Source organism: Schistocerca gregaria, chromosome 8, assembly GCF_023897955.1.
Source record: "Schistocerca gregaria isolate iqSchGreg1 chromosome 8, iqSchGreg1.2, whole genome shotgun sequence".
NCBI classification, from domain to species: domain Eukaryota; kingdom Metazoa; phylum Arthropoda; class Insecta; order Orthoptera; family Acrididae; genus Schistocerca; species Schistocerca gregaria.
In genome coordinates, this window is record NC_064927.1 from 3497797 (window position 1) to 3510769 (window position 12973).

Sequence of the window (12973 nt, forward strand, 5' to 3'; positions counted from 1 at the left end):
TCTGTGGACTATCAGATTGTTGATGAAACACAGAAATTGAATCGGGATTGAATACGACAGTCACCATGCGCACCTTCCTCCATGGGAGTAATGTCTCTAACAGTCTACTCTTTGATCGTTTCCTGGTTGACCAGTAGTAGTTTCCGATGCCCGTCTGGTGGCATTCTGTAATCTGTGGGCTATCAGAGTGTTGATGAAACACAGAAATTGCATCGGGAATGAATACAACAGTCACCATGCGCACATTCCTCCACAGGAGTAATGTCTCAAACAGTGTACGTTTTTGATCGTTCCCTGGAACACCAGAAGTAGTTTCCGATGCACATCTGCAGTCATTCAGTAATCAGTTGATTATCAGGGTGTTGATGGAACACAGAAATTGCATCGGGATTGAATACAACAGTCACCATGCGCACTTTCCTCCACAGGAGTAATGTCTCAAACAGTCTACGCTTTTATCGTTCCCTGGAAGACCAGTAGTATTTTCCGATGCACATCTTGAGGCATTCTGTAAACTGTGGAGTATCAGAGTGTTGATGAAACACAGAAATTGCATCGGGATTGAATACAACAGTCACCATGCGCACTTTCCTCCATGGGAGTAGTGTCTCAAACAGTCTACGCTTTGATCGTTCCCTGGATGACCAGTAGTAGTTTCCGATGCACATCTGGAGGCATTCTGTAATCTGTGGGCTATCAGAGTGTTGATGAAACACAGAAATTGCATCGGGATTGAATACAACAGTCACCATGCGCACTTTCCTCCACAGGAGTAATGTCTCAAACAGTCTACGCTTTTATCGTTCCCTGGAAGACCAGTAGTAGTTTCCGATGCACATCTGGAGGCATTCTGTGATGTGTGGAGTATCAGAGTGTTGATGAAACACAGAAATTGCATCGGGATTGAATACAACAGTCACCATGCGCACTTTCCTCCATGAGAGTAATGTCTCAAACAGTCTACGCTTTGATCGTTCCCTGGATGACCAGTAGTAGTTTCCGATGCATATCTGGAGGCATTCTGTAATCTGTGGGCTATCAGAGTGTTGATGAAACACAGAAATTGCATCGGGATTGAATACAACAGTCACCATGCGCACTTTCCTCCACAGGAGTAATGTCTCAAACTGTCTACGCTTTGATCGTTCCCTGGAAGACCAGAAGTAGTTTCTGATGCACATCTGGAGGCATTCTGTAATCTGCTGACTATCCCAGTGTTGATGGAACACAGAAATTGCATCGGGATTGAATACAACAGTCACCATGCAAACTTTCCTCCACGGGAGTAACGTCTCAAACAGTCTACGCTTTGATCCTTCCCTTGATGACCAGTAGTAGTTTCCGAAGAACGTCTGGTGGCATTCTGTAATCTGTGGGCTATCAGAGTGTTGATGAAACACAGAAATTGCATCGGGATTGAATACAACAATCACCATGCGCACTTGCCTACATGTTAGTAGTGTCTCAAACAGTCTACGCTTTGATCGTTCCCTTGAAGACCAGTGGTAGTTTCCGATGCACATCTGGAGGCATTCTGTAATCTGTGGAGTATCAGAGTGTTGTTGAAACACAGAAATTGCACCAGGATTGAATAAAACAGTCACCATGCGCACTTTCCTCCATGGGAGTAAGGTCTCTAACAGTCTACTCTTTGATCGTTTCCTGGTTGACCAGTAGTAGTTTCCGATGCCCGTCTGGTGGCATTCTGTAATCTGTGGGCTATCAGAGTGTTGATGAAACACAGAAATTGCATCGGGATTGAATACAACAGTCACCATGCGCACATTCCTCCACAGGAGTAATGTCTCAAACAGTGTACGTTTTTGATCGTTCCCTGGAACACCAGAAGTAGTTTCCGATGCACATCTGGAGTCATTCAGTAATCAGTTGATTATCAGGGTGTTGATGGAACACAGAAATTGCATCGGGATTGAATACAACAGTCACCATGCGCACTTTCCTCCACAGGAGTAATGTCTCAAACAGTCTACGCTTTTATCGTTCCCTGGAAGACCAGTAGTATTTTCCGATGCACATCTGGAGGCATTCTGTGATGTGTGGAGTATCAGAGTGTTGATGAAACACAGATATTGCATCGGGATTGAATACAACAGTCACCATGCGCACTTTCCTCCATGGGAGTAGTGTTTCAAACCGTCTACGCTTTGATCGTTCCCTGGATGACCAGTAGTAGTTTCCGATGCACATCTGGAGGCATTCTGTAATCTGTGGGCTATCAGAGTGTTGATGAAACACAGAAATTGCATCGGGATTGAATACAACAGTCACCATGCGCACTTTCCTCCACAGGAGTAATGTCTCAAACAGTCTACGCTTTTATCGTTCCCTGGAAGACCAGTAGTAGTTTCCGATGCACATCTGGAGGCATTCTGTGATGTGTGGAGTATCAGAGTGTTGATGAAACACAGAAATTGCATCGGGATTGAATACAACAGTCACCATGCGCACTTTCCTCCATGGGAGTAGTGTCTCAAACAGTCTACACTTTGATCGTTCCCTGGATGACCAGTAGTAGTTTCCGATGCACATCTGGAGGCATTCTGTAATCTGTGGGCTATCAGAGTGTTGATGAAACACAGAAATTGCATCGGGATTGAATACAACAGTCACCATGCGCACTTTCCTAAACAGGAGTAATGTCTCAAACAGTCTACGCTTTGATCGTTCCCTGGAAGACCAGAAGTAGTTTCTGATGCACATCTGGAGGCATTCTGTAATCTGCTGACTATCCCAGTGTTGATGGAACACAGAAATTGCATCGGGATTGAATACAACAGTCACCATGCAAACTTTCCTCCACGGGAGTAATGTCTCAAACAGTCTACGCTTTGATCGTTCCCTTGATGACCAGTAGTAGTTTCCGAAGAACGTCTGGTGGCATTCTGTAATCTGTGGGCTATCAGAGTGTTGATGAAACACAGAAATTGCATTGGGTTTGAATTCAACAGACACCATGCGCACTTTCCTCCACGGAAGTAATGTCTCAAACAGTCTACGCGTTGATCGTTCCCTGGGAGACCAGTAGTAGTTTCCGATGCCCGTCTGGTGGCATTCTGTAATCTGTGGACTATCAGAGTGTTGATGAAACACAGAAATTGCATTGGGTTTGAATTCAACATACACCATGCGCACTTTCCTCCACGGAAGTAATGTCTCAAACAGTCTACGCTTTGATCGTTCCCTGGAAGACCAGTAGTAGTTTCCGATGCACATCTGGTGGCATTCTGTAGTCTGTGGACTCTCTGAGTGTTGATGAAACACAGAAATTGCATCGGTATTGAATACAACAGTCACCATGTGCACTTTCCTCCAAGGCAGTAATGATTCATCTAGTCTACGCTTTGAACGTCAATGGAAGACCAATAGTAGTTTCCGATGCACATTTGGATGCATTCCGTAATCTGTGGAGCTTCAAAGTGTTGATGAAACAGAGAAATTGCATCGGGATTGAATACAACAGTCACAATGCGCACTTGCCTACATGTTAGTAATGTCTCAAACAGTCTACGCTTTGATCGTTCTCTGGAAGACAAGTAGTAGATTCCGATGCACATCTGGAGGCATTCTGTAATCTGTGGACCATCAGATTGTTGATGAAAAACAGAAATTGCATTGGGATTGAATACAACAGTCAATATGCGCACTTTCCTCTTTGGGAGTAATGTCTCTAACAGTCTACTCTTTGATCGTTTAGAGGAAGACCATTAGTAGTTTCCGATGCACATCTGGAGGTATTCTGTAATCTGTGTAGTATCAGAGTGTTGATGAAACACATAAATTGCATCTTGACTGAATACAACAGTCACCATGCGCACTTTCCTCCATGGGAGTAATGTCTCAAACAGTCTACGCTTTGACCGTTCCCTGGAAGACCAGTGATAATTTCCGATGCACATCTGGAGGCATTCTGTAATCTGTGGACTATCAGAGTGTTGATGAAACACAGATATTGCATCAGGATTGAATACAACAGTCACCATGCGCACTTTCCTCCATGGGAGTAGTGTCTCAAACAGTCTAGGCTTTGATCGTTCCCCGGAAGACCAGTAGTTGTTTCCGATGCCCATCTGGAGGCATTCTGTAATCTGTGGAGCATCAGAGTGTTGATCAAACACAGAAATTGCATCGCGATTGAATACAACAGCCACCATGCGCACTTTCCTCCATGGGAGTAATGTCACAAACAGTCTGCGCTTTGATCGTTCCCTGGAAGACCAGTAGTAGTTTCCGATGCACATCTGGAGGCATTCTGTAATCTGTGGACTATGAGAGTGTTGATGAAACACAGAAATTGCATCGAAATTGAATACAACAGTCACCATGCGCACTTTCCTGCACAGGAGTAATTCTCAAACAGTCTACGCTTTGATCGTTACCTGGAAGACTAGTAGTTGTTTCCTATGCACATCTGGTGTCATTCTGTAATCTGTAGACTATCAGAGTGTTGATGAAACACAGAAATTGCATCGGGATTGAATACAACAGTCACCATGCGCACTTTCCTTCTTGGGAGTAGAGTCTCAAACAGTCTACGCTTTGATCGTTCCCTGGAAGACCAGTAGTAGTTTCCGATGCACATCTGGAGGCATTCTTTAATCTGTGGAGTATCAGAGTGTTGATGAAACACAGAAATTGCATCGGGATTGAATACAACAGTCACCATGCGCACTTTGCTCTATTGGAGTAATGTCTCAAACAGTCTACGCTTTAATCATTCCCTGGAAGACCAGTAGTAGTTTCCGAGGCACATCTGGAGGCATTTTGAAATCTGTGGACTAGCTGAGTGTTGATAAAGCACAGAAATTGCAATGGGATTGAATACAACAGTCACCATGCGCACATTCCTGCATAGGAGTAATGTCTCAAACAGTCTACGCTTTGATCGTTCAGTGGAAGACCAGAAGTAGTTTCCGATGCACATCAGGAGGCATTCTGTAATCTGTGGACTATCAGAGCGTTGATGGAACACAGAAATTGCATCGCGATTGAATACAACAGTCACCATGCGCACTTTCCTCCATGGGAGTAATGTCACAAACAGTCTACGCTTTGATCGTTCCCTGGAAGACCAGTAGTAGTTTCATATGCACATCTGGTGGCATTCTGTAATCTGTGGACTATCAGAGTGTTGATGAAACACAGAAATTGCATCGGCATTGAATATAACAGTCACCATGCGCACTTTCCTCCACAGGAGTAATGTCTCAAACAGTCTACGCTTTGATCGTTACCTGGAAGACCAGTTGTAGCTTCTGATGCACATCTGGTGGCATTCCTTAATCTGTGGACTATCAGATTGTTGATGAAACACAGAAATTGAATTGGGATTGAATACGACAGTCACCATGCGCACCTTCCTCCATGGGAGTAATTTCTCAAATAGTCTACGCTTTGATCGTTCCCTGGAAGATCAGTAGTAGTTTCCGATGCACGTCTGGTGGCATTCTGTAATCTGTGGACTATCAGAGTGTTGATGAAACACAGAAATTGCATTGGGATTGAATTCAACAGTAACCATGAGCACTTTCCTCCACGGAAGTAATGTCTCAAACAGTCTACGCTTTGATCGTTCCCTGGAAGACCAGTAGTAGTTTCATATGCACATCTGGTGTCATTCTGTAGTCTGTGGACTATCAGAGTGTTGATGAAACACAGAAATTGCATCGGGATTGAATACAACAGTCACCATGAGCACTTTCCTCCATGGCAGTAATGTCTCATCTAGTCTACGCTTTGAACGTCCCTAGAAGACCAATAGTAGTTTCCGATGCACATTTGGATGCATTCCGTAATCTGTGGACCTTCAAAGTGTTGATGAAACAGAGAAATTGCATTGTGATTGAATACAACAGTCACAATGCGCACTTGCCTACGTGTTAGTAATGTCTCAAACAGTCTACGCTTTGATCGTTCCCTGTAAGACAAGTAGTAGATTCCGATGCACATCTGGAGGCATTCTGTAATCTGTGGACCATCAGATTGTTGATGAAACACAGAAATTGCATTGGGATTGAATACAACAGTCAATATGCGCACATTCCTCCATAGGAGTAATGTCTCAAACAGTCTACGCTTTCACCGTTCCCTCGAAGACCAGTGATAATTTCCGATGCACATCTGGAGGCATTCTGTAATCTGTGGACTATCAGAGTGTTGATGAAACACAGAAATTGCATCAGGATTGAATACAACAGTCACCATGCGCACTTTCCTCCATGGGAGTAGTGTCTCAAACAGTCTACGCTTTGATCGTTCCCCGGAAGACCAGTAGTTGTTTCCGATGCACATCTGGAGGCATTCTGTAATCTGTGGAACATCAGAGTGTTGATCAAACACAGAAATTGCATCGGGATTAAATACAACAGTCACCATGCGCACTTACCTCCATGGGAGTTGTGTCTCAAACAGTCTACGCTTTCATCGTTCCCTGAAAGACCAGTAGTAGTTTCCGATGCACATCTGGAAGCATTGTGCAATCTGTGGACTATCAGAGTGTTGATGAAACACAGAAATTGCATCGCGATTGAAAACAACAGTGACCATGCGCACTTTCCTCCATGTGAGTAATGTCACAAACAGTCTACGCTTTGATCGTTCCCTGGAAGACCAGTAGTAGTTTCCGAAGCACATCTGGATACATTCTGTAATCTGTGGACAAACAGAGTGTTGATGAAACACAGAAATTGCATCGGGATTGAATACAACAGCCACCATGCGCACTTTCTTCCACAGGAATAATTCTCAAACAGTCTACGCTTTGATCGTTACCTGGAAGACCAGTAGTAGCTACCGATACACATCTGGTGGCATTCTGTAATCTGTGGACTATCAGAGTGTTGATGAAACACAGAAATTGCATCGGGATTGAATACAACAGCCACCATGCGCACTTTCCTCCATGCGAGTAATGTCTCTAACAGTCTACGCTTTGATCGTTCCCAGGAAGACCAGTAGCAGTTTCCGATGCACATCTGGAGGCATCCTGTAATCTGTGGAGTATCAGAGTGTTGATGAAACACAGAAATTGCATCGGGATTGAATACAACAGCCACCATGCGCACTTTCTTCCATGGGAGTAATGTCTCAAACAGTCTACGCTTTGATCGTTCCCTGGAAGACCAGTAGTAGTTTCCGATGCACATCTGGAGGCATTTTGAAATCTGTGGACTAGCTGAGTGTTGATAAAGCACAGAAATTGCAATGGGATTGAATACAACAGTCACCATGCGCACTTTCCTACATGGGAGTAATGTCTCAAAAAGTCTATGCTTTGAGTTCCCTGGAAGACCAGTAGTAGTTTCCGATGCACATCTGGAGGCATTCAGTAATCTGTGGACTATCAGAGTGTTGACGAAACACAGAAATTGCATCGGGATTGAATACAACAGTCACCATGCACACTCTCCTCCACAGGAGTAATGTCTCAAACAGTCTACGCTTTGATCGTTACCTGGAAGACCAGTAGTAGCTTCCGATGCATATCTGGTGGCATTCCTTAATCTGTGGACTATCAGATTGTTGATGAAACACAGAAATTGAATCGGGATTGAATACTGCAGTCACCATGCGCACCTTGATCCATGGGAGTAATTTCTCAAATAGTCTACGCTTTGATCGTTCCCTGGAAGACCAGTAGTAGTTTCCGATGCACTTCTGGTGGCATTCTGTAATCTGTGGACTATCAGAGTGTTGATGAAACACAGAAATTGCATTGGGATTGAATTCAACAGTCACCATGCGCACTTTCCTCCACGGGAGTAATGTCTCAAACAGTCTACGCTTTGATCGTTCCCTGGAAGACCAGTAGTAGTTTCATATGCACATCTGGTGGCATTCTGTAGTCTGTGGACTATCAGAGTGTTGATGAAACCCAGAAATTGCAAGGGATTGAATACAGCAGTCACCATGGGCACTTTCCTCCATAGCAGTAATGTCTTATCTAGTCTACGCTTTGAACGTCCCTGGAAGACCAATAGTAGTTTCCGATGCACATTTGGATGCATTCCGTAATCTGTGGACCTTCAAAGTGTTGATGAACAGAGAAATTGCATCGGGATTGAGTACAACAGTCACAATGCGCACTTCCCTACATGTTAGTAATGTCTCAAACAGTCTACGCTTTGATCGTTCCCTGGAAGACAAGTAGTAGATTCCGATGCACATCTGGAGGCATTCTGTAATCTGTGGACCATCAGATTGTTAATGAAACACAGAAATTGCATTGGGATTGAATACAACAGTCAATATGCGCACTTTCCTCCATGGGAGTAATGTCTCTAACAGTCTACTCTTTGATCGTTCAGAGGAAGACCATTAGAAGTTTCCGATGCACATCTGGAGGTATTCTGTAATCTGTGGAGTATCAGAGTGTTGATGAAACACAGAAATTGCATCGGGATTGAATACAACAGCCACCATGCGCACTTTCCTCCATGGGCGTAATGTCTCTAACAGTCTACGCTTTGATCGTTCCCAGGAAGACCAGTAGTAGTTTCCGATGCACATCTGGAGGCATTCTGTAATCTGTGGAGTATCAGAGTGTTGATGAAACACAGAAATTGCATCGGGATTCAATACAACAGCCACCACGCGCACTTTCCTCCATGGGAGTAATGTCTCAAACAGTCTACGCTTTGATCGTTCCCTGGAAGACCAGTAGTAGTCTCCGATGCACATCTGGAGGCATTTTTAAATCTGTGGACTAGCTGAGTGTTGATAAAGAAAAGAAATTGCAATGGGATTGAATACAACAGTCACCATACGCACTTTCCTACATGGGAGTAATGTCTCAAAAAGTCTATGCTTTGAGTTCCCTGGAAGACCAGTAGTAGTTTCCGATGCACATCTGGAGGCATTTAGTAATCTGTGGACTATCAGAGTGTTGATGAAATACAGAAATTGCATCGGGATTGAATACAACAGTCACCATGCGCACTTTCCTCCACAGGAGTAATGTCTCAAACAGTCTACGCTTCGATCGTTACCTGGAAGACCAGTAGTAGCTTCCGATGCACATCTGGTGGCATTCCTTAATCTGTGGACTATCAGATTGTTGATGAAACACAGAAATTGAATCGGGATTGAATACGACAGTCACCATGCGCACCTTCCTCCATGGGAGTAATGTCTCAAATAGTCTACGATTTGATCGTTCCCTGGAAGACCAGTAGTAGTTTCCGATGCACGTCTGGTGGCATTCTGTAATCTGTGGACTATCAGAGTGTTGCTGAAACACAGAAATTGCATTGGGGTTGAATTCAACAGTCACCATGCGCACTTTCCTCCACGGGAGTAATGTCTCAAACAGTGTACGTTTTGATCGTTCCCTGGAAGACCAGTAGTAGTTTCATATGCACATCTGGAGGCATTCTGTAATCTGTGGACCATCAGATTGTTAATGAAACACAGAAATTGCATTGGGATTGAATACAACAGTCAATATGCGCACTTTCCTCCATGGGAGTAATGTCTCTAACAGTCTACTCTTTGATCGTTCAGAGGAAGACCATTAGTAGTTTCCGATGCACATCTGGAGGTATTCTGTAATCTGTGGAGTATCAGAGTGTTGATGAAACACATAAATTGCATCGGGACTGAATACAACAGTCACCATGCGCACTTTCCTCCATGGGAGTAGTGTTTCAAACAGTCTACGCTTTGACCGTTCCCTGGAAAACCAGTGATAATTTCCGATGCACATCTGGAGGCATTCAGTAATCTGTGGACTATCAGAGTGTTGATGAAATACAGAAATTGCATCGAGATTGAATACAACAGTCACCATGCGCACTTTCTTCCACAGGAGTAATGTCTCAAACAGTCTACGCTTTGATCGTTCCCTGGAAGACCAGTAGTAGTTTCATATGCACATCTGGTGGCATTCTGTAATCTGTGGACTATAAGAGTGTTGATGAAACACAGAAATTGCATCGGGATTGGATACAACAGTCACCATGCGCACTTTCCTCCACAGGAGTAATGTCTCAAACACTCTACGCTTCGATCGTTACCTGGAAGACCAGTAGTAGCTTCCGATGCACATCTGGTGGCATTCCTTAATCTGTGGACTATCAGATTGTTGATGAAACACAGAAATTGAATCGGGATTGAATACGACAGTCACCATGCGTACCTTCCTCCATGGGAGTAATGTCTCAAATAGTCTACGCTTTGATCGTTCCCTGGAAGACCAGTAGTAGTTTCATATGCACATCTGGTGGCATTCTGTAGTCTGTGGACTATCAGAGTGTTGATGAAACACAGAAATTGCATCGGAATTGAATACAACAGTCACCATGCGCACTTTCCTCCATGGCAGTAATGTCTCATCTAGTCTACGCTTTGAACGTCCCTGGTAGACCAATAGTAGTTTCCGATGCACATGTGGATGCATTCCGTAATCTGTGGACCTTCAAAGTGTTGATGAAACAGAGAAATTGCATCGGGATTGAATACAACAGTCACAATGCACACTTGCCTACATGTTAGTAATGTCTCAAACAGTCTACGCTTTGATCGTTCCCTGGAAGACAAGTAGTAGATTCCGATGCACATCTGGAGGCATTCTGTAATCTGTGGAATATCAGATGGTTGATGAAACACAGAAATTGCATTGGGATTGAATACAACAGTCAATATGCGCACATTCCTCCATAGGAGTAATGTCTCAAACAGTCTACGCTTTGACCGTTCCCTGGAAGACCAGTGATAATTTCCGATGCACATCTGGAGGCATTCTGTAATCTGTGGACTATCAGAGTGTTGATGAAACACAGAAATTGCATCAGGATTGAATACAGCAGTCACCATGCGCACTTTCCTCCACGGGAGTAGTGTCTCAAACAGTCTACGCTTTGATCGTTCCCCGGAAGACCAGTAGTTGTTTCCCATGCACATTTGGAGGCATTCTGTAATCTGTGGAGCATCAGAGTGTTGATCAAACACAGAAATTGCATCGGGATTAAATACAACAGTCACCATGCGCACTTTCCTCCATGGGAGATGTGTATCAAACAGTCTACGCTTTGATCGTTCCCTGGAAGACCAGTAGTAGTTTCCGATGCACATCTGGAAGCATTGTGCAATCTGTGGACTATCAGAGTGTTGATGAAACACAGAAATTGCATCGCGATTGAATACAACGGTCACCATGCGCACTTTCCTCCATGGGAGTAATGTCACAAACAGTCTACGCTTTGATCGTTCCCTGGAAGACCAGTAGTAGTTTCCGATGCACATCTGGAGGCATTCTGTAATCTGTGGACTATCAGAGTGTTGATGAAACACAGAAATTGCATCGGGATTGAATACTGCAGTCACCATGCGCACCTTGATCCATGGGAGTAATTTCTCAAATAGTCTACGCTTTGATCGTTCCCTGGAAGACCAGTAGTAGTTTCCGATGCACTTCTGGTGGCATTCTGTAATCTGTGGACTATCAGAGTGTTGATGAAACACAGAAATTGCATTGGGATTGAATTCAACAGTCACCATGCGCACTTTCCTCCACGGGAGTAATGTCTCAAACAGTCTACGCTTTGATCGTTCCCTGGAAGACCAGTAGTAGTTTCATATGCACATCTGGTGGCATTCTGTAGTCTGTGGACTATCAGAGTGTTGATGAAACCCAGAAATTGCAAGGGATTGAATACAGCAGTCACCATGGGCACTTTCCTCCATAGCAGTAATGTCTTATCTAGTCTACGCTTTGAACGTCCCTGGAAGACCAATAGCAGTTTCCGATGCACATTTGGATGCATTCCGTAATCTGTGGACCTTCAAAGTGTTGATGAACAGAGAAATTGCATCGGGATTGAGTACAACAGTCACAATGCGCACTTCCCTACATGTTAGTAATGTCTCAAACAGTCTACGCTTTGATCGTTCCCTGGAAGACAAGTAGTAGATTCCGATGCACATCTGGAGGCATTCTGTAATCTGTGGACCATCAGATTGTTAATGAAACACAGAAATTGCATTGGGATTGAATACAACAGTCAATATGCGCACTTTCCTCCATGGGAGTAATGTCTCTAACAGTCTACTCTTTGATCGTTCAGAGGAAGACCATTAGAAGTTTCCGATGCACATCTGGAGGTATTCTGTAATCTGTGGAGTATCAGAGTGTTGATGAAACACAGAAATTGCATCGGGATTGAATACAACAGCCACCATGCGCACTTTCCTCCATGGGCGTAATGTCTCTAACAGTCTACGCTTTGATCGTTCCCAGGAAGACCAGTAGTAGTTTCCGATGCACATCTGGAGGCATTCTGTAATCTGTGGAGTATCAGAGTGTTGATGAAACACAGAAATTGCATCGGGATTCAATACAACAGCCACCACGCGCACTTTCCTCCATGGGAGTAATGTCTCAAACAGTCTACGCTTTGATCGTTCCCTGGAAGACCAGTAGTAGTCTCCGATGCACATCTGGAGGCATTTTTAAATCTGTGGACTAGCTGAGTGTTGATAAAGAAAAGAAATTGCAATGGGATTGAATACAACAGTCACCATACGCACTTTCCTACATGGGAGTAATGTCTCAAAAAGTCTATGCTTTGAGTTCCCTGGAAGACCAGTAGTAGTTTCCGATGCACATCTGGAGGCATTTAGTAATCTGTGGACTATCAGAGTGTTGATGAAATACAGAAATTGCATCGGGATTGAATACAACAGTCACCATGCGCACTTTCCTCCACAGGAGTAATGTCTCAAACAGTCTACGCTTCGATCGTTACCTGGAAGACCAGTAGTAGCTTCCGATGCACATCTGGTGGCATTCCTTAATCTGTGGACTATCAGATTGTTGATGAAACACAGAAATTGAATCGGGATTGAATACGACAGTCACCATGCGCACCTTCCTCCATGGGAGTAATGTCTCAAATAGTCTACGATTTGATCGTTCCCTGGAAGACCAGTAGTAGTTTCCGATGCACGTCTGGTGGCA